Here is a 27293-nt window from a genome sequence, read left to right as displayed (position 1 = left end):
CACGTTAAACACAGTTGCTATCTTTCCCATGTGAGTGTGCGTGTAATTTTCAAATATTAACTGTGTTTGGAATTGCGTTATCAAATGGGTTGTAATCATATGCTAGAATATGTTTGGGATGAGCATGTATTTTGTAATTATTAGTTTATTACTGGGCATAATGGAGCTGTTTCATTCTTCAGTGAATACAGCATTACTCCTACTGGGCAAAACACAAATAGAGAAATGGAGTCAGAATTTAGTTTCCCATATTACACTTTTATACAACTGTACAGCTATTAAAATGATCTTTGTTTACTTTGTAAAATAGTCAGCCAATGCACTGTTTCTATTTGACACTATATTTCTGTTGGATTTGTTGAGCTGGCTGCTTGACCACTAGGGTTACCACATTGCCCAGGGCAGGGGCAGGGAGGACACCCTTGCATCATTCACCCACTTCACCCACTGACCTGCTGAGATTAGACCTGCGTGTTGCAGGGGGGAGTATCGTGTTTGCTTATTCAAAACTACCGTGGCAGATGTTATAGATATAACTGATTTTTAAAATGTTATTTATTTGTTTTCCACCTCTGCTGTACTTCCTGGGACTCCTGATAGTTTGTTTCAGGCTCTTAGTGAGTGAGTGATAAGATTTTTCAGAGGTTTAGAAAGTCTCTGTTGCTTCTCAGTGGTTCGGTTGGGAAAGAACATGTCAAGATAAGGCCTATCAGCAGCACCGAGAAATAACCTATGCGCGGCAAGCCAGAGAGGCTGCTTATTTGTGTGTTTTGTAGTACCGCTTTAATTCTTCAGGCAGAGAAGAATTCTTTATTTCACAGAAGTTTAATTCCCAAGGCAGAGAAGCAGTGTTGTGAGATCCGATACAATTATTGGATGCTGCCTGAGCGCAGAATATGCATTAGGAAATGGGGATCGAGGAGGGAGGGCTGCTTCTGCCTTCCCTGCTCCTTTCTTCTTGCCAATGCGACTAAGTTCAGTGCAGCTTTCAAATCAGATTTTAAACCTGTTCATTTAAGCAAACTACTTGGTCTGACTCTGATCATGAACATCCTTATGTTTCTTGTAACTTGAGGACAGCACCTCCTGAAATCATTTACTAGAAAACATAATAGATGTTAAAATAGGTTGGTGCATTCTCAGTGTAATGATGAACGCTTGAATAAAATGGCTTGATTATTTTTTTTCTCATTCTCACGCACATGATTAGTTCGAGTTTCTTTTAAGTTAGAAAGTAAACTTTATCGCAGTACAATGAAGACTACAAAAAGTAAAGAAAATTATAATCTCTAGAGATACAAAAAGCCTGGGTAAGAGCAGATCCTAACAGTTTATACTGGCTGTCCATTGGGGAGTCTGAGTTATACAGTGCTGGGTTGCTGTTACTAACTTAAAGTTTTAGAAAGGTTAATTTTTTTTTTTTGTGTGAGTTAAAGAATGTCAGATGACTCAGCATGATTCATACTACCTCTCCTTCCCATTTTTAATTGCCTTATTCTAGTAGCAGACTGTTACAACACTCTGCTTCTCTTCCACAAGTTACTTTACTGCTCTTTGAAGCCATGAGGCTTAAGTGAAACGAGGAGATGTAAAGAAGTGGGTGGGAGAAAGAAGGGGGAATTGAAACACTTGGAAAGACCTGATAGGTTTTATTTCCCAAAATATATGTAGGTAAAGGGAGCCTGATACAGAAATAAGTACAGGAACTTTGGAAAATAGGGAAAGAAAATATACAATACAGTTGAAAATTATATTACTGCTACATTGCAATGCTTTCAAAATGCTTTCTCCAGTAAGAATTTCAGGCTGTTTTTTAGTCCACTCCACTAGTAGGTATTTGCAGCTCATCTGTTCCACAGAACATAGTTTCTCAGGGCTGTTATTTGTCCTTCACAACAAGCCAGGCTGACCACATCCCAGTGCTTAAAATACAGGCTTCCTGCGATCCTGGTACCATCGGGAGTCATGTTCAGGCATGTGTGCACTCAGGTACCCAAGACACTGGCTGTGTTCTTCATCTTGTCAGCCCTCTTGCTGCTGAGCATTGCAGCTGTGGAGGTGAGTTCCCACTACAGGTCTGCAGCGTGGTGGCCCAGAGGGTGGAGGTGCTCCATGGGCTTGTCCAAGCTCAGTGTTAGCTGCACAGTTGCAAGCAGCTGTTGTTTCTCTCTCTCATGTTCTACTTCAGATGTGCCATCTCTGTGCATATGGTGTACAGTTGTTCCCTATAGTAAAACTCCCAAATATTTGGGATTGCTTAGGCATAGCTATAACCACTTCTTGTGGGCTGAGGAGGTTGTACCCAAAACAAAACATTCCGTATCCTTAACTTAGAAAGTTTTACACTTGGTAAACAACTACTGTAAATGTTTGAAAAACTTCCTTATTTTTCATCACTTTTTTTTTTCTTTTGTAAATAGGGAAAACCAAACAACTCACTTTTCTTTTGTTTTCTTCTCTTTATGGAGATCTTAATTTTGTTTCCATACAGTTTATGCAACTAAACTTCTCATGATCTGGAGTGTAGAGTCCCAAGACAAATTTTGAATGGAGTATCTTTGGTAGTTGTTTTCTTCTTTCAGCTAATGCAGTGCAGGCCAATGCATTTGAAGTTTTTTGTTTAATCAAGCAGAGATATAAACACATATTTCTTCTAGAGAGTTACCTCATCTGTATTTTACTTCAGAAGTGTTAACACCATGAATTAGTGATGTTTGAACAAGGTACTATAATTCTTGCCCTGCCACTTTGCATCCTAGCTTCTGCAAATAGGCATCACTACTTTTGATTTCAAGTCAGCCATCAGATTCACTTCACTTTTTCTACACCACCCTTACACAATGAAAGTGTTTCAGACACTAAAAGAGTTAACAAGAAGTGGTTAACAACAGTTGCTGTACTCCTGGTACAAAACCTGAGGGTATTAAGGACCTACAAGACAAGAAAATAAGATGTAACATGCTATGTAATCTTACCATAATAGCTCAGTTTGCATGGATATAGTGCACGATAACCACTGTTTTATGGCAAATTTTCCAGACATTGTAATTGCCTGCTGAATGTTGCTCTGCTCTGCTAAGTTCATTGACTGATGAATTCTATACAAACTTTAAACGTGCCACAGAATGTGATGTCTGGGAAGTTGCAAAGTGAGAATTTTATTAGATTACTCTAAATAAAACTGATAAATAATGGGCAACATAATTTTAACTTTGGAGAGGCTTTGAAGAAGGTGAGTGAATACGATATCTGTGTTGATGCAGCCTTTGCAAGTGCATTTCAAGATCCCAGTCAGCTACAGAAAAACAAAATTTAGCTTTGTTTTACTTTGCAAGGTAATCTTTGGGGAGTTTAACTTCAGAAGTCCTGACTTTAATCATAATAGTGGACATATGCCAGAGTATTTGGTTTCTTGGGAGTTGTGGAGTACAGAAAATTTATTTCTCTCCAAGGGTAGGCTTCTTGTCATGTTACTCTAAGTAATGTTCATTATAAGGTGGGGTTTTTAATTATTCTTACTCTTATTCTTAATTGCTGCTCTTTAAAGCGGGGGGGGTGGCGGGAAAGACCTAAAACCTGCCGGTGAGGATTTTACTGATGATATGAAAACAATTTTTCTTTGAAGCTCATTTCAGAGTGCTACACAAAAATGATCTTGCTGTCTGAAAGGTTTTGGCACTCTTGCACCGCAAGAAATATGTTGCCTCAGTTGTGGTGGAAACTTGAGGCTGAGTTCTCTGAGAATAAGCCGCTGTATCTCCTGCCTTTTCACTTGGGTGGAACATGAGAACAAGAGCTCAGGTTTCATATTCATCTGTATAATCACTTTCAGGTTCCTTCAAAGAGTGGCAGAATCCCCCAAAAAGGAAAATAAAGGAGGGCTTTGTATGCCTAATTCAAACCAGAGGGTGGGTGGCATGGGGAAAGACATGGAGGCTCTATGCCACGAGACACTGCTACAGCATCTTTGATGCTACTCGTTCAAATCGACCCTGCATAGTGGTTAAGAGAAGTAAAGAGTAGTGGTGGTGGTATAGCCATGGTGGTCTAGAAGAGCCTAGAGGGAGACCATGGCGCTCTATAGGAAAATGTTTTGCTTTGGCTTGTGCTCAGCCGTTGAATGTCCTGGGTGGCCGTAGCAGGCAGGTAGCCTGTTTGACTAATGGAAGTGTTATGTTGTGATAGACAGTCAGCGTGTGCAGCGCTGCCTGTCAGCAGGCATACAGCTACTGCATATGGTCTCTCTTGCCTGACAGAAACATCTGAAGGCATATTTGGAGCGTTGGGCTTGGTGGTGGTAAAGGTGGAGTGTAGAGGACAAGAAGCAGTGATAAAAGCTTAGAAACACAATCTTTCCCATGCTTAATTTCCATCTTTCCAACTTTTCTCCCCAAAATGTGAAAGGAACATAGCAGAGGAACTCGTTCAAGTCCTCCGAAAACTCATAAAACTGCCTCCAGAGGGTATCTGGCTTGCTCACATTTCTTTTTCATGTCTTCCTTCCACTTAAAATAACTCAAACTATAGATTAGCTGCTGTACAAAAAGTGGCAAAGTAGCCCCTACCTGCAAAAATTGATTTGATACCAGAGTCAGAATTGGAGGATTTGGCGACATTTTATTCCAAACTAACGGAATGATAGAGTTCTTGCAATTGCGAAGGCAACAGCTGTGTGCTGCACATAGTGTAAATGCAGTGCTTCATGTCAACGCCACTACATTTTGCCTTTGAGAAAATGTGGCTTTTGTTATTTCTGCAGTTATGTGTCTTATCAGGAGAGAACAAAGTCTTAAAGTGAAAATACTCCTTTTACAGCCTTATTACACTTGTCTGGCACCTCAGGCGTCAGTGAAATTCCAAATAGCATGAGCTCTGGTTACTTTTGTTAAGAACATGGTACTTGTTAATAGGTGCGATGGCAATGTAAATTTTTCCTAAACAGCTTCATGCCTCAAGATACCAAAGCGTTAAAGTGGTGTGATCAGTCACAGTGGTCTCATCAGGGTCCTTGGGCAAACTGGGAAACTGAGGACCAACTGTTTGTAAGCCCTGACACCAGTAATATGACTTTATCTTGCAACAGAGATTACAGTCCCACTTTTTCTGTTTGTTTTGAAACCTTGAAAAGTGTGAGTGTTTGGCTGCTCTGGCTGCGTTAAGGAGGACCTTGGGAACTGACACTTGAGCAAAATGAGTTCAAATGTGGGGGGGGAATGCAGCCTGGAGCTCTTTGCTTCAGAGGTGTTTTGTAAATATGTTGTTGTTATGTTTCTTTTGTAACCACTGAGATGTGCTTACCTATAAGCAGATACATTGTATCAGTGTTTGCTTGTTCCTTGATTTGGGTAAGGGATGGGAAGGCAGCAAACTTTGCTGCCACCCAGAAAACGGATAGTTTTCAACCTGAATGTTTGTTTAGATTTCAGTTTCAACCTTAGCAAGTCCACGCAATTGTTTGCATTTTTTTGGAGGCCAGGGCAGGAATTGCTACATTTATTTTACTACCCAGAACAATTTGTGTGCCCAGATATTTTCTGGGAAAAAGGCAGAGCACCTGTTCTAAACCCAGGGTCCTTACATAAGCTTGTGCTTTCCTATCAGCCTTTTTTCCGAGTAACTTTTTTTAAAGCAGGCGAGTTGGCCTGATGCTTAAGGCATCAAGGGTGTTGCTTGGCAACTTGGGCTGTGTGTGCATCCCTCTGGGAGCAGCCAGACAGATGTTTGCACACGGGCAGACCGGGAGCAATCCGGTGGTGACCGAGCAAACCCAGTCCTAAAATTATTGGTTCAGGGGATGTGTGGTAAATTCAACATTTGCACTGTGAGAGGCTGTTCGAGATACTCATTATTTGCAAAGCGTAAAAAGCTTTTCAAAAGGATGAGAGGTTGGGATGCCTTTCTTGGATATTTTTCAGTGCCTAGGGGACAAATACATGTCACTTGTCATTTTGATGAGTGAAATTTGTTTAGTTTAAAGCTGTGAGTTGAGAATGATGTTGGTCCCTCCCTCGTTGTCCCCCCCCTTTTAATGTAACAGTAACATTTTCATGCTATTAAGAGTTTTACAGAGATACAAACTCAGATCCCAGGGGCTGTTTTTCAGGTCTGTGTCCAGTTAGCAATTAGCTGTGTGTCGGTTAGAAAGGAGCCAGCCTAGTGTGACTCTGCTACTTTTCTATCCCAGGATACGGCATGCTGGGTGCACACAGGACACCTGCCTTTAAGCTATGCTAGTGTATTTACCAAGGGAAAGACACGAGGAGCCTGGACTGGTACCTCCTGATTTTTCTCCATGAATACTGACAGCAGGAGTGAGTTGCAGGGGGCATGAGCTGTCGAAGCAGAGGGAAGGGAATGGGTTTTTCCTCTTCTCACTACCTTCAACTTGGCTTTGCTGGCAGTGTTCCATCACCTGAATGTGAGACTTAAACTGTAAACTGAACTAGAGTATGGTTTTATAAGGCAGTGCATTTCGAGAGCGTCCAAGCAGCTATAAGGTGGAGGAGCTCCTGGGTGTGTGCAGATGGCCTGTTAGCCGGAGTGGACTGGTCCCTAGGAGGCCAGGCAGGCAGGGGCTGAAGGTTAGGGATATCATTTTGAGCAGTTGCTCACATAAATAAAGGCTGGTGGCCAGCACTGCAGTCTGATGCCAGCACAGGCTGGCACAGCTGCCAAAGGAGGTGGTGGTGTGACTCTGCCGTCACCCCCACTCCTCGTGTCACACCACACCCCCCACTTCTCGGTCTCGCATTGATGAGATCTTGTGGAGAATCATGGTGAGGCACTGGTCAGACTTATTGTGTCTTTCCTGTTTAGTTTTAACTTGGCTAGGTTTGCCTGCTTCTTCCTGTGGCCTTAATAAATGGTTTGGGGAAGGGGTCATGGCAGAGGTGGGATGAAGTTGCCAAGAAATGGTGGGAAGGATGGAGATTTTCTCCTGTTGGTAATGCAGACGTTTAACTGGCCAGGGAAAGCGTGGCAGACAGTGGGACAGGGACAAACTGTGAGAGGCAAGGGCTACGTCTGGCTGGGTGGGCTCGGAGCAGCCAGGCACAGCTGGACACAGCCCTGTGTACTTGGTTTTTGAAGAGCAGCTACTTCTGCCATTAAAATACTGTAAACAAGGAAAGTAGTAAGAGCAAGAGGAGTCAACATACTGGGAACAAATGTGCACTTTTCTAACTGGGGACAAAGAAATTGCACTGCGTATTTTGGGTTTTGCTTTCTTGTTTTCTTCAATAAGCATATTTGGTAGATTGAAACCACCAGCCCTTTCCCTTTCTGTGAGTAAAGTTTATTCATTGTCCAACATTGAATCTGGGTTTTCTACTTTTCTGGCACTCTGAGAGAATAAAAATGGAGAGGGATAGTTTGACAGGAACCTGAAGTTCTTCTTTAGACATGCCAGGCCAGGAATGTTTTACTTCTAAGGAATCCTTGGAACTAAAGTAATCTTTCAACCATTAAAGAAAACAACCAGTGGCATCTTAGCATGTGTAACTGTAAGACAATGCAGATATAGGATAAATGTGTTCATTCTTGAGCAGAACATCTTTTCTTAGTAACACTTTAATATTATGGTAAGCATAAGCATAGTTATTAATTGTACTTTATAAAAAAAGGTACTAGTGATTCCTTTAATTGCTATTAACCTTTATTAAGATGAGAGGTGGACTGTGTTGGGTGCATTGCAAACATTCATTGAAGTGCTTTCCCTCCCTGGTAAATTTTGCAGCTTACAAGAGCTAATGATTTAGAAGCAGTTGGGGACTATGCCTATTAACCTGGCCACTGAAGGTCGTTTTATTTTAGGTGTCATGAGGAAGAGGTGTCTTGAAAAGAAATTTGTAGAATGCAATTAGGATTCAGGATGGTGTTTCCCTTTCTGATGGTACTTGATAAATATGAGCATTGATTCTCCTTTGAGTCAGTGAGACTTACCTTATGCTCAAGGTAAACTGCTTAAATCCGTCTCTGAATTGGATGCTTCATGAAAAGAAGACATAGAAGAGCTAAAAATAGTTTTGTAACTAAGGTGCAAGACAGAGTTTAACAGCATGGAAAAGGTTGAAAGAAGTTATATGCTTTCCTGTTTAACACCCCACAAGTAGAGGATGCACTGTGGGAATAAGGACAAAAAGCCAGAATTCCATGGGCTGAAATAGACTGATTCAACAGAAAGCACCCCAGTAAAGAAGAATGGTCTGAGTTGACCTTGGTAAAGGTCTTAGCCAGCTAGGTTGCATCTAGAGTTGCTAATAGAAAGTAGGAGTTGTCCATGCCTCCCTCATTGTTAGGCTTTTTAGGAACTCAAAATAAACTTGTGTTGACGTAATATTGCCTATCTTCTGTATTTTGTTTCATGTCGTCATTGTATATTAAATTAGAGTACAGTTAAACCATATTAATGATTATGTGTAGACAAATAAAAATGAAAACCTTAACTGAGATAAAAGTTCCATTTAGTTACTCTGTCTGAAGAGTAATTCTTGTCTGTCTGGGGTACAGCCTCAGGTACATCCCAAAGTATCTTAGATGCATAAAATTCGGTTACCTGTGGTTCATAATGGGAACAGGGGAACTGCAGCAGGAGGTAATCACTTGATAATCCAGTTAATGTTCTTAGTCAGAAAGTAGCTACAGATATGAAAGTGGCAAAGGGCAGTGCTGAATTAATTGCAGTAAATCTTCTGTAGGCAGGATTTCAGTTGCAGAAGCACTGGAGCCAAATTTACTGATTGTTCCTTCAATAGTCTTAAAAGGGAGTGGATTTGGCACTGCCTGGCAGACTACGACTTCAAACAACAGACCAAATAAATCCCTGCACTGAGGTCAATAAACCAGTGTCAAGAATAAATCTGACCTGCTATGTCACTGAGTTGCACTAAGGGATATCTCACCTGAACTTTTACTACTTGTGCATTTGAAGGCAATGGTAATATTGGCCAGTTAGAGGTCTGCAGGCATTATGTTTGCAGTGAGGGAAGACAGAAGATCTGATCTAATTTCTAAATTTTACGTTCATCTGCTGTCTCACAGTGATCACTCTTAATTTTGAGAATTTTGTTTCATTGCCATGCAGAAAGCTAAGCTGCATGAGTCATGGGCAGAACAGTTTGCCTTTAATAAATGGAAGTGGATACGGTAATAGTAATAATAATAAAAAAAAAACCAAAACAGTTTGACTCCAAACCCATCTACCCGTCTAGACAGATAGTGCCAAGCTCCTGTCTGCTAAGAAATATCTTCTTAATAATGCTGTGTAATAATGCTACTACTTCTACGGTACTTGCCATTTTTTGAAGTACTGTACCCAGCTAATTCATCGTTGGCTAGGCTTGAGATAGCCTTTTGCTGAGTTTGATAGCATTTTTGTGTCTTGCTTTTCTGTAATGTGCTATTTTGAATGCCATGTCCAATCAATTAGGGAATCACAAGAATGTTTTAGGCAGCAGTTCCCAGGGCTGGGCAATAATCCTTGTCCCTGCTCTTCCAGGGTTGCCTATTCATCCTTTCCTGGCAGAGACCGTGTGTTTCCCCATTCCCCTCTCCTATAAAAAACAGCCCTTGTTGTGGCCAAATATTCTGCATGGGCCCATTTTCCTTGCAGCTGCCCTCCTCTGAATGGTACCCCATGGGGAAGGGGAAGAGGGGCGTGGAGGTGGGCACTTTTTCCTTCCCCACCTCTAATCCACCTGCTTTATGTCGGAGGCTGTATTTTGTCTTTATTCATCCCTGGCTTTTCATGCCAGGAACAACTCCTTTCCTCTCTCCCTTCACAGGGCTTTCCCAAGCAAGTTGCTTATGTTCACTGAAGGGGAGAAACTGGAAAACCAAAAGCAGTGGATGGCTAGAAAAGGGAATGGAGGACAGAATTTTCTGCCTATTTTACCCATTTCCCCAGCTTAGTGTCAATCTCTTGGGTGGCTCTGACTCTCGCTCATACAGCTGGGTTACCTAGGTGTCTTGACAGCTATGTGCCTTTGCCTGCAAAGGATGAGATGCTGGGAGCAGCCTGGCTTCCAGCCCCACACAGAAGCAATTTGGATATGCATCTGGCTCCTTGCATGGGTAGGAAATGGAGGATCCTGTTCTGGAGACAATTCGGGGAAGGTATATGGCACAAGGGGAAGGAAGGTGCTTTGGAGGGGAGGAAGATGAAGAGGTACCTTTTGTAAGGGCAAAGGAGGAATAGAGGGTTGGGAGGCTGCTGGTGAAGAGGTCTGGTGGTAAGTGGAGGGAGGGGAGAAGGGCTGAGCAGGGATGGAGGGTGGGGCATGCTGGATATGGGAAGAGAAGAGGGGATGACCTGACAGGATCAGGCTGGGAGAGGTTTTCTGTAGCCACCAAAACAGAGAGGAGATGGTGCATGGGTTGTGGCACACAGAGCCGGTGTGTCTAGAGCAGCAGGATGAGAAGGGTTCAAAGCCTGTGCCTTCAGGGCGACCGCCTGTGTGGCATCCTGCGCCCCACCCAGGCTGGTGGTGTTTTTAAATGAGCATAATGGAGGAGTTAAGAACATCTCTGCAGCAGGGCTGTGTGTCTGGCTGCCAGTGGGGCCTTTTGTGGAGGTGAGAAAGGATTGCCTTGGGCTGCGCTGAGCCTGATGTGTTGGGAGTTGGGACAAGCTGAGGCTCAAATTGGACCATTAAACTCATTTGTTCCTGACATCCAGGTCTAAAGCATCACCTCCAGGGGGGCGAGAAAATAGCAAAAATAAAATAATTGTCCCACAGCAAGGCAGGAGCTCAGTCTCTTCTAGTACTGCCTGGACTTGTCATCCAAGCTTGCTTTTGTGTAAACAGACATTGGGAAAACTCCAGTGAAGTGCAGCGGGATTCTTCATGTTTCCCACCTGTGTGAGGAGTATGGTTTTGGGCTTGATATAAATTATTGGAAGAACATTTCTTTTAAATAATTAAAAACTGCTGATTCATGGAAGCCTCAACTTTCATGGAGCTCCCATCTGACAGAAATCAGGGCAAGCTGGCCAACTAACCCACTTTGGAATTAGTAACATTTGAAAATGAAGAAAAAAAAATACTGCGAACGTTGAGAGCTCTGAAACTTAGGTCCGTATCAGTAGCCCAGAGGTACCAGCTATCTCATATCCTCATATTGCAAAGGTTTTCTGCCCATAGGAACAGCCTGTAATACCACTTGACGTTTTGAGTTAAATCAGTGGGCTGAAAGTCTTCTAGATCCTTGGATGGAAGATGCTATTATATATGCAGTATATCCACAAAAGGGATCACAGAGTATATTGTAACTGTGGGGCAAATGAGCCTACAGTGCTGTGCAAGGGCAGCGCGTTGCTGGGAGGTGCTAATACTCCATGTGTATTACTGCTGGAGAGCAGCGCCAGCAGCTGCCTCTGTAATGGGCAGTACAAGGGCTGCAAAAGTTTGAGTTGGTAAATCTCGTATTGTTTTTCAAATAAGATTTCCTACGTCTCCTAGCTTGCTTTTGAGGCTTGATTTGATTCAGACCAACTCAGTCCTCTTCTTAGTTTGTTTTTTGGTGCGTTTTTTTTCTTCCTCAAATCAAACCTTGTTAACTCTAATGTGTGTCTTAGCTGTCAAGTCCAGTCCCTTGTGATTAATGATGGCTTCCAGAGCTCCTGGTGGAGAAGAGTATGCGAGTCTTTTTACTTCAGCTGCTTGACTAGAGGTATGCCTTCTCGTGGCTGATGGCACACATTTTCCTTTTGAAGTTTCCTTCCTTCTTACGCACGTTACAATGTGCCAGATCTGCTAAACGGCACAGCAGGTATGTCTTGCTCTGATTCTACACTAAACACAGAGCAGTGCAGTTTTGCAAATCTGAGAAATGGTACGTCTGCTGCCTACTGCAAAACCTCTCCCTTCTTAAATCCCTCAGAGATGCTGCTAATTAAAGGAGATATCATCATTTCCACTGCGTGCCCCGCCCTCCCCCCCCCCCCCCCCCCAGTCCATATGAGAGGCCTGAATATAATTTGGATCTTAGAGTTTTGGGGACTTCTCAAAATACACTATCTAAAGAGAGACTAAGCTTAATTTATCTGCTATGTTGCAACAGGATTGAAGGCGCAGTATGAGAGCATGCTGGTCTGTGGCTCTCCCGTAGCCAGCCATCACTACCCTTCCCATGGCCAGTTCCTCCGCTGAGAAAGAGCAAGTTCAGCTGCTTCTGCCCCCCGAGAGAAGCCAACAAGCAGAGCCTCTGGGCGCTGTGGTGTGGCGGCGTCTCAAATCCAATAGCTGCTCATATGTGTGTAGTTAGTGGAGAGCTCAGTTACGTGCTCCAAGAGGAGCTACGCATTTACCAAAATGCAATGGTCCAAGTAGGATTATCCCCTCCCAAATGGTTTCTGTACGAACTAGGGATTTTTGATGATTTCTGACATGTGGCATGTTGAGGTCTGTATCATAGTGAAAACTCAGAAGTCATTTCCAGTTTTGCGTTAGCCGTTCTGCATTGGGAGCTGGTATATGGCAGAAGCTGCGGGTTTTTTCAGTTTTGGTGATGCTGCTGAGTGAAATAGGGTCCAGATTTTAAGTGTATGTGGTTTGTCACTGGAAATTAAAATCAAAAAGGCTGATACCCCCCAGCCTCCAAGCAAAAACCCCACGTGTAAATCAAAGCCAGCCCTTGCCAGTGCCCAGCTTTTAAGCTCACAGGGAGTCTCTCCATCACTAGGGTTTGGTTGCGACTGCAGCAGCTAAACTCATCTGCGAAAGAGAAGAATTAATTTAGCTGAGCCAAAACCCGGCCGGATTCCTCCAGACGCAGGTGGGGATCCCGGTGCGGGTTGCGGGGGTGGCTTCCAGCTGTATGCCCGGGGAGCAGCCCCCGGCATCCCCCCTCGCACCGCAGCAGCAGGCCGGGGGGACTGGCCTCAGAAACCTGCTGATATCCAGCTTTTGCCGTTCTCCACGGCGTGGGCTTTTTTTTTTTAATTATTTTTTTTTCTCCCCCCCCCCCCCTCCTTTCTGGGCCCCCACCCTTCCCTCCCGCTCGCGCTTTCTTCCCCCCCCCCCCCCCCCCCCTTTCCTTTTTCCCTCCCTCTCTCCGGAGGAGCCTCCGCAGCCCTGATTTGCTGGGAAGCGGTGGAGGCTCGCCCTGGGCAGAGCCGGGCTGCGCTGCCGCTGCTGACGCGTGGCCGCCGCGCCGGGAGCAGCCCCGCGCCCCGGTCCCGCCGCCGGGCGCCCCCGCCGCTGCCCGCCGCCGCCAAGGTACCGGTACCGGCCCGCCGCTGCCGCCGCGGTGCGTGCGGTGTCCTCCCCGCACGGGGAACCGGATATGCCCGGGGGGGCGCGGGTAGATTGCACACCCCCGACCTTTTTCTTAATATATACTTATTTTTATATATATATATATATATAACCTCTTTCATAGGAGCCATTTTTAAGTTGGCAACGGCGGAGGGGCCGGGGGGCGGCGTGAGCGAGACCAGGATGCCCGGGGGGGGGCGCCGGGGGAGGCAGCGAGCGGTGCCCCCCGCGGAGCCGGCGGGGCTTCTTGGGGGGCCGCTGCGGCCCGGTGGGGAGGGGACGGCTGCTCCCGCCGCAGCTGTGCCGGGGGGGGGGGGGTAGAAGCGGTGTTGCAATTTTAATTCAGTTTTATTTTTAGGGCAATCCGCATTTCTGTGGGGAAACTTCTGTAGACGGCAGAGGCACGGGGGGGGGGGGGGGGCTGTCTGGCTTGGTAGGGCGCACCCCAAGCCCCTCTCCCCGGGTGCTCGCTGCCTCCCTCACCTGGGGGACACAGCGCCTGGGCGGTGCAGGGGGAGCCGGCTCCCACCCCGGCCCCTCCTCTGTCCCACCCCCCGGCAGGGGTTGCGCGCCCTGCGGTGGCGGGGGGGCTGTCGTCCCCGTGTGTGTCGTCCCCCCCCTCCTCCCCGGCCGTGGCTTCTGCAATGCGGTGGGTGTGGCTATGTACGGAGCGCATCGCAGCCCTGGACCGCTGCAGTGGCAGCGCCGCTCCGGCCCCCGCCCCACGGCCCCAGGCCGGTAGCGAAGGGCTGCCCCGGTGCCGGTGCCGCCGGGCCGGGCCCGCGCTGCCGGTGCCGCCCGCCGGAGGGCTCGCGCGTGGCTGCCCGGCGCGGGCCCGCGGGCGCCCAGGTGCGCGGGAGCGGCGGCCCCGCGGAGCGCTCGGCCAGGTCTGTGGGGAGGGGGCAGCGGGGAGCCCGCGGGTGCGGCCGGCGGGTGACCGGAGCGGGGCTGCGGGGCGGCGGATGGAGCGTTTTGGCGTTTCAGGTTCTCTTGTTTTTCCCGCGGGGCGGAAACTTTGTCGGTAACGCCGGTTGCGCGCTGCGATGGTCTCGAGCAGCAAAGCACAGCCAGCCTGGCCGGGGTGTGTGTCTCGCTTTTATTTCTCTCGGGGCTGTGCTCGAGGGGACGGCGTTGGGCCGAGGTGGCCGTCGGTCCGGGTGCTGTTCTCCAGCGCCCGCTTCTCTCTGAGGTAGAGGTGGCGAGCAGTCCCTCAACTCAACATGCGCGTTTCTTGTAAGTCGAAGGGGAAGTATTCACAACATTTGAAGTCTTTTCTGTCAAAATGATTGCAACTCAGAGGCCTGCTTGCAAAAAAAAAAAAAAAAAAAAAACCCAAACCAAAAAAAACAACCCAAAAAACCCCAGCAAAACAACCAAACCCCAACTGAAACAGCTCTGGGTTAGGCATGTCCCACGTGCATCTGTCTTTTTACACTGTGACGAGCTGAACTGTATCTTTTTCATTTTACTTTTAATATTGTCAGCATTTGTTTGTGTCCATAGAAAGCTGGGAGATTTGTATAAAGAAAACAAGCATAACTAAATCTCACAGAAAATGAGACTATAAGCAAAACGTCTAAGTTTTTGACTAGTAAATCTTGGTCAGTTGCTTTTCCTTTAAGCCTACAGAGAACAGTCCTTTCATAGAGTCTTAAAAAGGTCAAGCTCATCGTGCTGCATCACTGATGTGGTTAAATACACGGGTCGTGCTGCACCTGTGTGTGTACATGCATAACATTGGCTGGGTGAACGCTGCTGTGCTGGTCTCCTTGGGCTGGAAAGTTTCAGCTCTAACGTGGGGATGAGACCTGCATGGCAATAAGGGGGGAAGAGAGCCCAAGAGCACTGCATTAGAGTAAGAGCCACTGGAAGTTTATTCCGTACAGCACTGCTTCAGCAGGAAGGCTCCTTGAGCTGTCAATGTGCTGCAGACCTGCTTGCTGCAGCAGAGGACATAAAACGCATCGAGAAGCATTAAAAATACATCGGTTATATTTAATCAGACTAGTACAGCGCAGGCCTCTCCCCGAACTAAATGCACGCAGTCGCATCCCTCCATTAATGATGCAGCTGATGGCCTTTTCTCCCCAAAGGCTGCCCAGTATGACCGGGGAGCTGGTCAGATGCACGTCAGGAGCTCATCCGATGGGAGCCTGCTTCTGCGGTGGGCAGGTTTGGCCTTGAGGAGGAGGAGGAGCAGGGGGGGCCCGCAGGGTGTGGTACCCAGCCCCCCCGCGCCTCCACCTCCCCGGCTCCTTGCAGGGTAGGGCTGTGTCTGTCTGCTGGGGAACTGCAGCAAAACTGGCGAGGTCTGCCTAGAGTTGGGGTTTTATTCTCTCCTCCGAGAAGAAGCAGCGAAGGTGAAGCTACAATTTAACGCAATTTTTTAATTAAACAGGGTGAGGTCTTTTGTTGTCTGTAGTGGAAACCTGCTGAATATTTAGTCTTTGATGAAAAAGAAATACTGTTCACAGGTTTTTCTTTGAAGGTTGGGAGGGTTTATATATAATATGGACACTGATGGTAGATTTGACCCGGATTAGCATGCTGGCACCTGTATTTGTTAGGTTTGCTGTTTGGTGCAATGGTTGTGAATGCCTTGGCTATGCACGGTTGTTTTTTTGAAAAAATATGTGAAGTATCACTTCTTCATATTTCAGGAATGATCTGGAGTTAACAGAAAGTTCTTGAAATGTGTTAAATGTGTTATTCATGGTGGGTGACATTCAGACTTGTTTCATGGAAATCTCATGTACCAGTAAATGACTGCTTGTTGACTCAGGGAAAACATCAAACTATTTACAAGTGGTTATAAAAGAATGCTTGTTTCTCATCAGATGAAGTATCAGCTCTGTCTCTCAAGCTACAGCATTTTCAACGTGGAACTATTGATAAATGTGTGACTTTTTCACAACAAAATACATCCTTGGGTGAGAATCTGTGTACGTTCAGTGTGTGTTCAATGTATGTTGTGCTTTGAAAACAAAGGGTTGGTCCATGCAGGGAGGGCTGTTGTGAGTCTGCAGGATTGTGGTTTTTTTGGTATGTATAGTGTGGTCCTGGGGTATTGTATTTTAGCATCTTAATTATCACATTTTTAACTGGAAATATAACCGTAGGGTTTGAATTTTCAGTGTTCCGTTCAGACATAATTTCTCTCTAAGCAAATGAAAATAAATGCGTGTGTGTAATTGAAAAATATGATTGCTGTCAACTAAGCTGAAAATTAAGCTGGAAACATGTTTATTCCGAAGGATCATGATAGATTGTTTTTGTTTGGTATGAAAGTTATAGGGTATATAAAAGTGTTACCCAGAACTGGACTTAAGCATTGCTAAGCAGTTTGAACCAGTGCTGTAAAGGAAGCCTTTAAAAGAGATGAGCTACTGAAAAGATGATGGATTAGCTAGGTTTTACAGCATGTTTCTCTTAATTTTTAATCTCCAGTATTAGCCATTTCTAATGGCTGGGGAATGGTCCAAGTCTAAATGCGTATGTGAACACATAGCACCTCCTCTTGCATTAGCTGGCTGGAAACACCCAAAGAGAAATGCTTGTTTTCTTCAGAAAGATCTCCAGTTCTTAAAAAGAACAGCACAGGTAGTGGGGAAGAAGAGCCTAAACACTTATCTTGGCTTCGGTAAGAGAAATCCTACGGGCCCTTTGCTCCTGCCCCTGCCATTCTCAATTGTTGTCACCATAAGCGTTGGTGCAGAGGAAACTCAGGAGGATTGCCAAGGACTAAATGTCTGTGGAAAAGCAGAAATGGGTCAGTATTTGGGACAACTGAGTTAATCTGAGACAGTGTTCTGTGTAGACAGCAAACTCGGTATCTCCTGCACCCTTCCCAAGTAGTTGATATAATGCAGTTTGAGTAATTGTCAGGTTTTTGTCTCTGAAGGAAAATGAAATCTTTACTTTTTACTTGGTCTTTGGCTGTATCAGCAGAGCTGGTTGCTCTTGAATAAAGCAGATAAAAGCAAAAATAAAATTAATCTTGTACATCACTTGTTAATCTATTTGTAACACATGGGACACAGCATATGAAAGGATAATACATAAATACAAGTTTAAAAAGTACGTAGAAGTATAAAAAAGAGTGAAATTCCCATTTTTACATAGACCCCTTCAATTTTTTTACCCGTGCCTTTATAGACCCTGGAAATACATTGTGTGCCACAGACAGAGAATCCCTTTCAGTAGCTTCACTGCCTATCAAAACTGATCTGTTAGCAAGCTGAGAAGAAAAAGTAGTACCGAAATCCGTGGGAGATGTTTGAACCCACTGAGAAAAGTCTTTAGAGGGTTAAAGAGGAATGTGGAAACCCAGGACCTGGAGCGTGTGTGGGGGGTAAAGGGCTGGAATAAATGGAAAGCATATGTGAGTATAAAGAAGTATTTCAGGAAGGGCGGGGGGGAGTGTAAAGAGAAAAAAAGCAGTATACAGTTTTGGATACATGCTCATGTGCATGTATTTGTATGAAACTTATGTTTGCTGACAAATGAGACAGAAGGGAAAAGTCATAGCTTTGCTTTAATGAGTTAGAGGTTGGAGAATAAAGCTTTTGCGTGGAATGGAGAATGGTTGACTTCTCTGTTTTCAGGCTACTTTAAAATCTGAACTACCAAGGTATGGCATGTGTCTGTTGCTTGGCTTTTACTGCAGCCTTTTTCCTGATACAGGGGCTAGGTTTTGGTCCCAGGGGGGCTGCAGGTAGCAAGCGGGGCAACGTATTTGAAGTGGGAATGGCAGATCCTGATGGGCTCTTGGTTGGAGCCCTGTTGATGGATGATGTTCATGCCAGAGAGGAAGAGAAAACACCTGTTGGCCCATGTCAGGCCAGAGCAAGCCACATTCTTAGTCCTGTCGTTTTGCTGTTCTCTTTGGTTGTGTCCTGCTCCCCTGGCTAGGCTCCTGCCTATCGCTCCCACCCCACATCGCCTGGCTGCAGTCACTGGCTGGGCACCCCTTCCTTGGGGCTCCTTGGTGGGGTCGCTGCTGGGTCAGGACCTTCCAGCTCTGTCCATCCTAGCCATCACCCAGGAGGGTGGCCAAGCACCTGTCCTGCTTCCTCTCCTCTCCATTTGAGATTATCCCTCCACGTTACTCATCTGCAGAGCTTCATCCTTTGCAGTGGCTCAGCCTCAGCGCTCTCCACCTCCCCAGAGGAGCGGAGGAGGTGAGTAAATCCTGGGAGGCAGCCACATGCCGGGTGCACCAGCAGCTTTTCCCCAGTGGCAGGAGGTGACACCGCTCACAGCAGCAGGGGAACATGACATTGCTGGTGGCAATGGAGCAGGAGGAGTCGGTCCCTGGTAGCAGAGGTTATCTTGTTTACTCCTTATGAATCTGAGGGCAATTATGTGTAACATCTCCTCATTTCCTAGGACATACTGGGTGCAAATAATACCTTGTTTAATAAGCCAGCAAATGCAAACAAACTGTGAAGGGGAAAAAAAAAAAAAAGCAGCTCTTCCAGACCTAGAAAACAATAGAAAACATATGCTTATGCTGAGAGACCCGTTCTTGCACCCTGACAGACGTTGGGAAGAATCTTTATCTGCCAGTCTTCCCACAGAAATTGGTAAGCCTGTCTGTGAAGCAGGGCACAATTTGATTTAGGTGGAGATAGCAAAATCTGACCCTACCAAATTGTAGCTTAGGTCAGTAAACTGTAATGTCTCAAAGGACCCTGGAGATGATTACTTCACCAGGTCCACTGAATTTGTCACTGTTTCAGTTAAATGACTGCTTTTGCAGAGCAAGGGCTGGGGCAGGCAGCTCCCCAGCACCGTGTGAGTGCTGCGGGTGCCCTACAGCTGCGCTCGAGTCACTATATGGACATAAACATCTATAGAGAGAGAAACGTTGCCAATTGCTTATGGGAATTATTTGTGGCAAGAAACCTAGTACCTCGGGTTTGATCTTAGTAGCAGTTCTTAACCTTGCATATCAGTAAATAACAAGGTTTGATAAAGAGAAAGGTGGTGGGTGAGAGATAAATGTGTGCTCTCAGGAAAGCAGAGTTGTCTTGGCTTATCCAGCCGGCCTTGGATGTCCAGGCATTAGTTGCAGAGAGCCCTTTGCATGGGGCATCTGGCAGCAGCGTTGGCCGGGGTGGTTAGGGAGGGTGATGCGACGTGCTGACCTCCGAAAGGCAGCTGCTCCTTGTCTTGAAGCAGGAGTAAAACACGGGTCTCACTCCCGCCTGAGGGTCTGGCACAAGGCACACTTACCTCTTGTTGTAAGTAGGTTTCTTAACTGTTCATTTTATAGTGGCAGTACATGGCTGGTTTTACCATGTGTCTTGCTAGGCAAACACTGACGTAAGATCTTGAGAACAACCCTGGGAGGAGAGGCCCAGCTGTGCGGTTGAAAGGTGAAGTGAAATGACAAGGTTTTTACTTTGGAATTTGTCTTTTCTGTTTCTGTCGCTCTCTTTTGGATCATTCCAGTAGACTGAAAGTTTTGGTTAATTATATGTGCTTAAAGGGAAACACTGTAATGTAGTTTCCACATACTGGAGCATTATTCGTGTACAGCTGGAGCTGGCAGCCTTTCATTCCCTTACCACCTCCTTTTTCTCCTAAAAATAGCAGCACACTACAGTGGGATCACAGGAGAGACAGAAGAACGTTTCCTGAGCAACAGTTTTTGCCGGGTGGTAGTTGAGGTAGCATCAAGAACAGATTTGGGGGGACTCGGAGGGAGACGTAAATAGGAACAGACCAAAATTGGGCAGAGGCAAAACTGGAGTGGAGAGGACAAGGCTGGTAGGGAGGAAGCGTATGGATGGTGAGGTTCACTGGGCTGTGTAACAGCTTGGCCAGGGAGTTGGAAGAAACCTCAGCATTTGAATCATTTAGGAGTTGCTGAGACAGAGCACTCAGCAGCACTGTAGGGGTAGCAAAGTCATGGTGTGGGTAGGAGGTGCGGACAAGATGACCTAATTTCCATCTCTGATTTCTATGATTTATTAAAGAATTTTGCAGGCTTTCTCTTAGCAGGCTTAGAGCTGGAATTTGAGGCATGGCAATTAGGAGGGTCCTTTAATACTGTGCCAACATGCTGTCAGGGCTTGATCACTTACTTGCAGGGGTAGTGTGCTAAGTGCAGCAGACAGAGGCTGTGGACAGACTACGCTGGTTTAGATCCTAGTATTGACCCTGGTTTGCATTCCGTGTTCAATCCTGCTCTCAATGCCACTACTCCTATATATAGGTTATAATAATATATTAATGGACTATATTAGGTATCTCGTAAAAAGTAAAAGTAAAAAAGACAACCACCACTCACAACCACTTCTCATGCCACCCTATTTAATGACATCATCATCAAACTAGGCAATAGTTGATCTGTCTTAGTTTATTCCTATCTTGGGAATTCCTTTGCACCTGTAATGGGTTGGAGAAGAAGAGTCAGGAGATAATGTTTTAACCTCCACTGGTTGTCCAAGGTAGGGGAAAAAAGACAGTGCCCACTGCTTTTATCAATATATTTAAATATACCCAGCTACACTTTCTGTCTGCATAAACTGTGTGCCTTCCTGCATTTGCGTGTAACTAAATATGCCACACAATTATTGTGATGGTGAAATGCTGGTATAACTAAAGTTACTTGAGAAACCTGCCTTTCTTTTCAAAGTGTTGGTGTTGAGGTTGTTATTTCTGATCTGTACCCATTGACCACAGTTCTTGCAAAGCCAAACCAAACCATCCAGACTGTCACATTTAAAGTTTGAAAGTGTTTTATCCTCATTTGCTGGTTGTGTGACACAGATTTCTTAACTTACTTTTCGTTGTGCAAACCCAAAACTATTTTTCTTACAGTCACTTCATACATAAACCATGAATATTGTACTTTGCAACTTCTCTGCTAAGATGGTAGTGCCAGAGAAGTGAAGCCCATCCTTTTCTCAGCCTGAGGGGACAGTGATTGAATTAAGGATGCAGAGCTGAAGAGTAAAAATAAGTTCCTTCTTTATAAATTTTTGCCATCTTCCCATTGCTGTGCTATAGGAACAGACGTAAAATGTCTGTTACCAGTGTAGGGCAAATGCTGTGATTTTGGGGTTACCAATGGAGTCAAGGCTTTTGTAGTTTCTGTGTTACACTGGCCAGAAGGATACCAGCAGCTTCTGTAACTTCTGTATTAAAGTAACCTTGTTACCTGGTTTGGGACTCTGTCCCTCTTCAGCTCCAATTCTGTTTTTACCTGTCTGCTGTGCAGGTATGATCAGTGCGTTTTCCCCATTCCTTGTTGTTCTGAATAACCTCAACCACACCCCAGGAGCAGTTTGGTTATTGCAGTTTTGCAGTTTCCTGCATTTTCCATCATTTGAAGCACTGCTTTCTAACTCGTGCTGGTGTTTCTTCTATCAAAGAAGCAAGCAGCTGGTGTGAAGGAAGATGCCGCCTGTGACCTTCTGTGATTGTGTTGCTTTGAAGAATGCAATTAGTGTAGTTACGGTTCCTTTTCCTAATCACTTTGTGGAAATTGACACAAGTGTTTAATATCTCCATAGATTTGTAAGAAGGCTTGCTCTGCCTTTTGTTTTCTTTAGTAAAAAAATGCTTGCATGTGATAGATGATGCAGCAACAAGACATCATGTTATAAATGTTATAAAGATACAAATTGCCTTAGGAAGATATCCGTTCTCTAGCTTCCAAGCAGTTATAATGGGATAAAACAGATATATTGACTACATACTACATTATGTAGTTCACTAAAAGTGCTTTGCTGCCTTTTTATTAAGGCATGCCAGGGCTATCGTTGTTTCTGACCTGCAGAACTGCAAGTCTGCTTCCTTGATAGTGTTCTCTGCGCCTGGGATGTTGTTGTAAGAAGAAAAATCAGTGCAGGATGGGGCTTGGCAAACAAACCAAGGTCTCGGCCAAGGAAATGCATTGTCTGTTCATTTTCTAAACAAAACTAGTTCAGCCAAAGGCAAGTGTTCTGTATCTGGTTTCCACTGGCTGTATTTTGATTTTGTGAAGTAGATATGATAAGCAACTATTTCTCCATACGTGCTGTTTATTTAAAAAAATACTAGTGGTTAAATATTTCTTAATTCAATGTTGGCTGCTGAGCCTGAAAGAAGCTGTCCAGAAATTCTGAAGGATAGCACAAACATTAATAAGAGTCTGAATAAATGTTTACATGATGAACAGGACTGTTTCCTACTTTAGAACATACTAGTTGGAGAAGTGGGCTGAACAGAAGTCACTCTGACTAGTGGCATGTGTAAGCCCAATATCTTGAGATTCTCAATCAAGAAATGCTACTTTCTGGTGGCATGTTATACAGGGTCTTAAAATGAAGGCAACCTTCTCTAATTTAACCTAGGTTTCTGAAACTGTGGTGTATGGAACCCCCATTTTAAGTTACTCTGTGCAAGGTTTTAGAACTTCATTTCTTTCTGAACTCTAGTTAGGCACATAAGGGAATTATTGATGAGTAATATTAGAGAGATACAAAATCAGTATCTAATAGTGATATTTAACATCGCTTTACATGACAGCTCTGCAAAATGCATAGCTGTCTTCCAGAATTGGAATGGAAAGGCATCATGACAAGTGCACTCTGTTAGAAAAAGGTGACTCCTTGAAAAGTTACGGTGAGCTTGGAATGTTTATTGCCTTCTATAGGGAAAGAAAGTAGTGGCTGGCAATAGGTAAGACTTTCATTGACGCGAGTAAAAAGCTCATCAAGCTCCTTAGTCCTCCCTGCCAGAACTGCCAGTACAGAGCGAAGAGCTCTTCCTGGGCGCAGATGAAGCCCTTCAAATCAATTTCTCTGTCGCCTTCCTTGTAAACCACAGCATTCCTTATCAGTGGGGCTGCCCAATGTCCTCCCCACTTCAGAAGACTGAAGCTAGAATGTAGCCGGGGGGGCAAGGACAGAGGCCCTGGCCCTCCTGGCTGTTTCACCCTGGGATGCTGCAAGATGCTGCTTCCCCATCTCAAGAATGTTTTGTAGTAGCTCCTGGGGCGGGTAGCTGACTGACTGCTCTGCTTCATCCTTTGTTGTAGGTGCCACAAAGATTCAATTTGTCAGGTGAAAATTTAAATTGCATCAGTCACACCTCTTGTAGAGTTACCCTGTGATTAAAACACGGCAAGCAGTTTTCAATGAAATACTGTTTTCGCATTCTCCCAGCCTCTCAGAGCTTACATAGTTGAAGCTAAAGAGTGTCAAGTGCACTCTTCAAAACTCAGCTTTAAAATTATACGTTTAATGTAAGGAGGGAGGAAAGTTGCACCTATAGTTTAGATAGAAACTAAAGCCTATTAATTTCCACTCAAAATGTTGACCTTTCTTGCCTTGCCGCTAGGAACAAGTCTTAGCTGTCCAAGCTTTGGATTTTTGCACCTGTCTGGTATGATCTCTTCACTGAGCAGTGATGCTTTTAGACTTGACAAAACCCGAATGATTAATCTCCTGGTAGCCTACTAAAATAGCCTTATGGTAGCTGACAAATCCTGCACAGTTATTGAAATATTTTGCAACATTAAAAACTTAATGTTAAATTGTTAACTTCATCCAGTGGGTTAAGATTGAAAATGAACGTGTTTCTTTCCTGGAGGTGCCGCCTGCTTTGTTTAAACAGCAGAAAACTTTCAGCAAGGCTGCAGCCTTCATCCCCCGTGAAACCAGCCTGTGGCTTCAGAAATGTGAAGGCTGGATCTCAGTGCTCAATTTGTCTCTGCCATGTGAGGCAAAAAGCAAAGCCAAAGCATGCTGCAACTGCTAAACATGTCAGGAGGAGTCACGGGGGTGGCTGACCCCGAACATCCCCACATCTTCATCAGCAAGCGATGTAATTGCTGCAGGCTGGTGGGCTGTCAGGATGCCGATGGACGCTTGCCAGTGATGTTATGAATGGAGCCTGCTTGCTATTTGTAATGATAGTGCTTTGGCAGTCTGGCAAATGTTGCCCTATCTACATAATAGACAGTGTTTGGAGATGCTGGCTCCTGTTTTGTGGTGCACAAAGTTGGAGAGCTCCATGAATGAGGATCCTGCATGTGGTTATCCAGCCTTCAGGTTTGGGGCGGAGGAGCTTTGTGGACTCGGAGGCTTAGCAGATGTCCCAGATTTTTGGGGATACTAAAGTAATACGAGTTTGTGGCTGTCTGGTGGGGTTTTGTTGCCCTGGATCTGAAGGGCTTGTGGGTTGTCATTCTCCTTAAGCCCACAGTGGGTGTTGCGCTGCCCTGACCTACTCGGTTCAGCAAAAAAATACAGTGTTCTCCCTTCCTTTTCAACTGTGAAGCCAGTAATTTTCTCATAAAATACCAAGTCCTCTTGAAGGCTGTAACAATAGCATCAGACAAAAATGCCGCCAACCATTTCTACTGTTCAAGTAATCATTTACATGAATGTGAGAAACAGATTTTTCAAGACTGAGGCACTAACCCCAATTCACTGCTGCAGCTGAAAGAAGGATATTTGGTCATCCATTACATTCTTTCAGAAGGTCTTTCCAAATCTTAATTCTTTCATCTCAGAGCTGCTGTTTAAACTTTGGGCTTGGGTTGAACAGCTTTGTAAGTGGTGGCGGGTGTGTAGCTCTTTCCAGCCTATTTTCCATGCAAAATGTGGAAGCACTTGCAGCGTTTATCCATCAGTTTTCAAGGTCTTTGCACTCCACCTATTGGCACTATAAAAATGCATTAGTTTAATTATTAAGATAATACTACTTGGCCATTTAATTTCCCTAGTAAAGGATGGGAAAATTTCTAAGTGAATGGAAGGTTTTTAGCCTAAAACCTCTAAGTGTAAGAGGCTTTGGTTCTAGCCCGTGGTCTTGGAAATGGGAAAAAGAGCTTTTTAGGTACTGCTTAGAAACAAATGATGGATATTGGTGCCATCTCTGAGTGTGGCAGCTGGAAAGTTTAATTATAGGCTAGAAAGTCAGTTAGGGATTAAGGAAAATGTTAGCAGAAGGGTTGAATGTTAATGACAGCTGTTTGCTGTAGGCTTCAGAGAGGCAAAGTACATATAGAACATAAATAAAGTGTAGGGCCAAACATATGCTGGCTTTGAACATTCAAAAACTGCAGGTCACTTGTTCCTTGACACGTGAACCTGGTTTGTATGAAATCATTTTAATGACTTGCACACATGGAGAGGTGTGTGTAGAGGGGGAAAAAATTCCTGCCTTTGTTTCAGAGCCCTCAGCATGGGCAAGCTTGTGTTCACTGTTGGAAAATAGCACCTGGGCCAGGGATAAATATAAACTGGGAGAGAAGCATACACCCATGCCTGCATTACACAAGGGGCAGAAGGAGATCTGTACAATGAAACGTTCAGGGCTGAGGACCTGACATCCACACGCTTTGCACTGGCTTTACTCTGATCCCAAACAGCACGCTCCCTGTGCCTGTCAAGACCTGAAAATTAAAACGATTTAGAAAGCCCATGCCTGAGTGGGGGGGTGTCTGTAAGTATGCTGCAGCTCATGTTGCAAACCTGCACTGGTAGTTTGAAGGAAAATTACAGACCCTTTTGCCTTTAAAAGTGTATAGGTTGGGAAATAGATCTGCATCTGCTTAGGGTACCTGTCAATCCTGTTGTACAGATCAGGCACCACTGCTGAGATTAGTAATGATGCAAATTGCTAAGACAGTTATAGCCAATATAGTATCAAAGCTGAATCACTCTTCCCTTTCTGTCATTTTCCTCAGGACTGAGTTTAGGTAGGTTTTTTTCATTCAAGTACATTTGGTCTTGTCTGAAAATAGCCTCCCCCCCCTCCCCCCCACTTCTGTGGCACAGGTTTTTCACTGTATAAATTTTGTTTGAATGAGGGGGAGTTGGAAGGGATATGTGCCAGACTTCAGCTTGCTAGGTGCATACATGACTTGGTGAATCTGCTTTCTAACATGCTACAGTAGCCAGGGGTCATCCTCTGAGAGGACAAAGAATGACAACATGAGCCATCTTTGGGGAAAAAAAAGACTAACGAAAAAAACTAAACCAAAACAAAAAACCCAAAGCAACAAAAAAACCAGCTGCAAACCCCAAACCAAAATCCAACCTTTCTGTTTTGAAGAGTGTTTAAAACAGATGTACAATAGTGACTTGGTGGAATTTCTATTCTTATGTCAAAAGGTAATAGCATATATGGAAAAGTTTGGATTTATCTCCATTGGATGTGAGTTTTAAGATTGCCTTTCATTCAGCTGCAGTAATAGATCTGCTGTACCTTAGAGAGTGCTGTGGCCTCAGCATGAAAGGAGTAAACTAAGGGAATAGTCTTCCCCATAAAAACAAACTAATTTGAACATGTGGCATTATTTATAATGTATTTCATAGATTTATAGCTATACATGGTCTTTCTTGAATGTTAAAAGCTTGTAGAGCACAAAAATGTGTATAGTTTAATAACCTACAAAACTGTCCCGTGTGAGACTTCTGGGTGTTACAACACCAAGTTTGTTGCAAAAAGGTAATAATTCAGCCTTTCCACACGTAACTCAATGTGACTGGCCATAATGAATGTATGGCTGCAGGATATAGGGTAGTACAGCCGGCTGCTTGAAAAATAAATGAGCGATCTTCGTAGCAAAAATTGGTAGCTTTTGGGTCCTTGCCAATTCTTTGGTTGCAAATGGAGCTGGTGAAGTGGCTGGTTATCCCGGCGGAGGTGTTCTCAGTCCTCGCTGGTGCCAGCGTGGGGCTGGAGCAGCACCCAGGGCTGGGTGGGTGCTGTGGCTCACAGGGGCTGCTGGCTCCCTCTCTAGCCCAGCTGCTTCCCACTTGCTGGGGAAGGACAAAGGTATTTACACCTCTCTTTCTTGGAGGGCTTACAGTCCTTGGGAGACTCTCTGGCATGGAAAGTGCTTCATGTGGTATTTAAAATGCTGGACAAGAATTCATGGCAGGCATTTCCTCCTCTCTGAAGTGTGAGTGGAAGGAGAGAAAAAAGAAAAACCATAATAAAATACGTCTTGCTTTAGGGATGGTGAAACTGTATACTTGAGCCTGTTTTACTTAAGGTCATGTCAGCATAGGTCAAGCAATGTGCTGA

At 44.8% G+C, this 27293-nt stretch overlaps 1 protein-coding gene across 31 annotated transcripts in view; it reads left to right on the top strand.

The window, feature by feature from the left end:
- The window catches only part of EPB41L3 (erythrocyte membrane protein band 4.1 like 3), a 143182-nt gene that overhangs the window by 33537 nt on the left and 82352 nt on the right, over window positions 1–27293 (top strand). For 15 of the 31 annotated variants that reach the window (XM_055799646.1, XM_055799657.1, XM_055799640.1 and 12 more), the window contains exon 1: window positions 13086–13217. The exons of 4 other annotated variants lie outside the window; for them this stretch is intronic. The gene's annotated coding sequence lies outside the window, so the exon portion shown is untranslated. Of the gene's footprint in view, window positions 1–12659; window positions 12775–13084; window positions 13218–14011; window positions 14144–14788; window positions 15656–27293 lie in introns of those variants that run through there. 12 more of the 31 variants (XM_055799664.1, XM_055799661.1, XM_055799659.1 and 9 more) reach the window with 6 other exon arrangements.

The sequence above is a fragment of the Falco peregrinus genome, chromosome 3 (genome assembly GCF_023634155.1).
Source record: "Falco peregrinus isolate bFalPer1 chromosome 3, bFalPer1.pri, whole genome shotgun sequence".
Lineage (NCBI taxonomy): Eukaryota > Metazoa > Chordata > Aves > Falconiformes > Falconidae > Falco > Falco peregrinus.
This window is presented reverse-complemented; position numbering and strand designations above follow the sequence as displayed.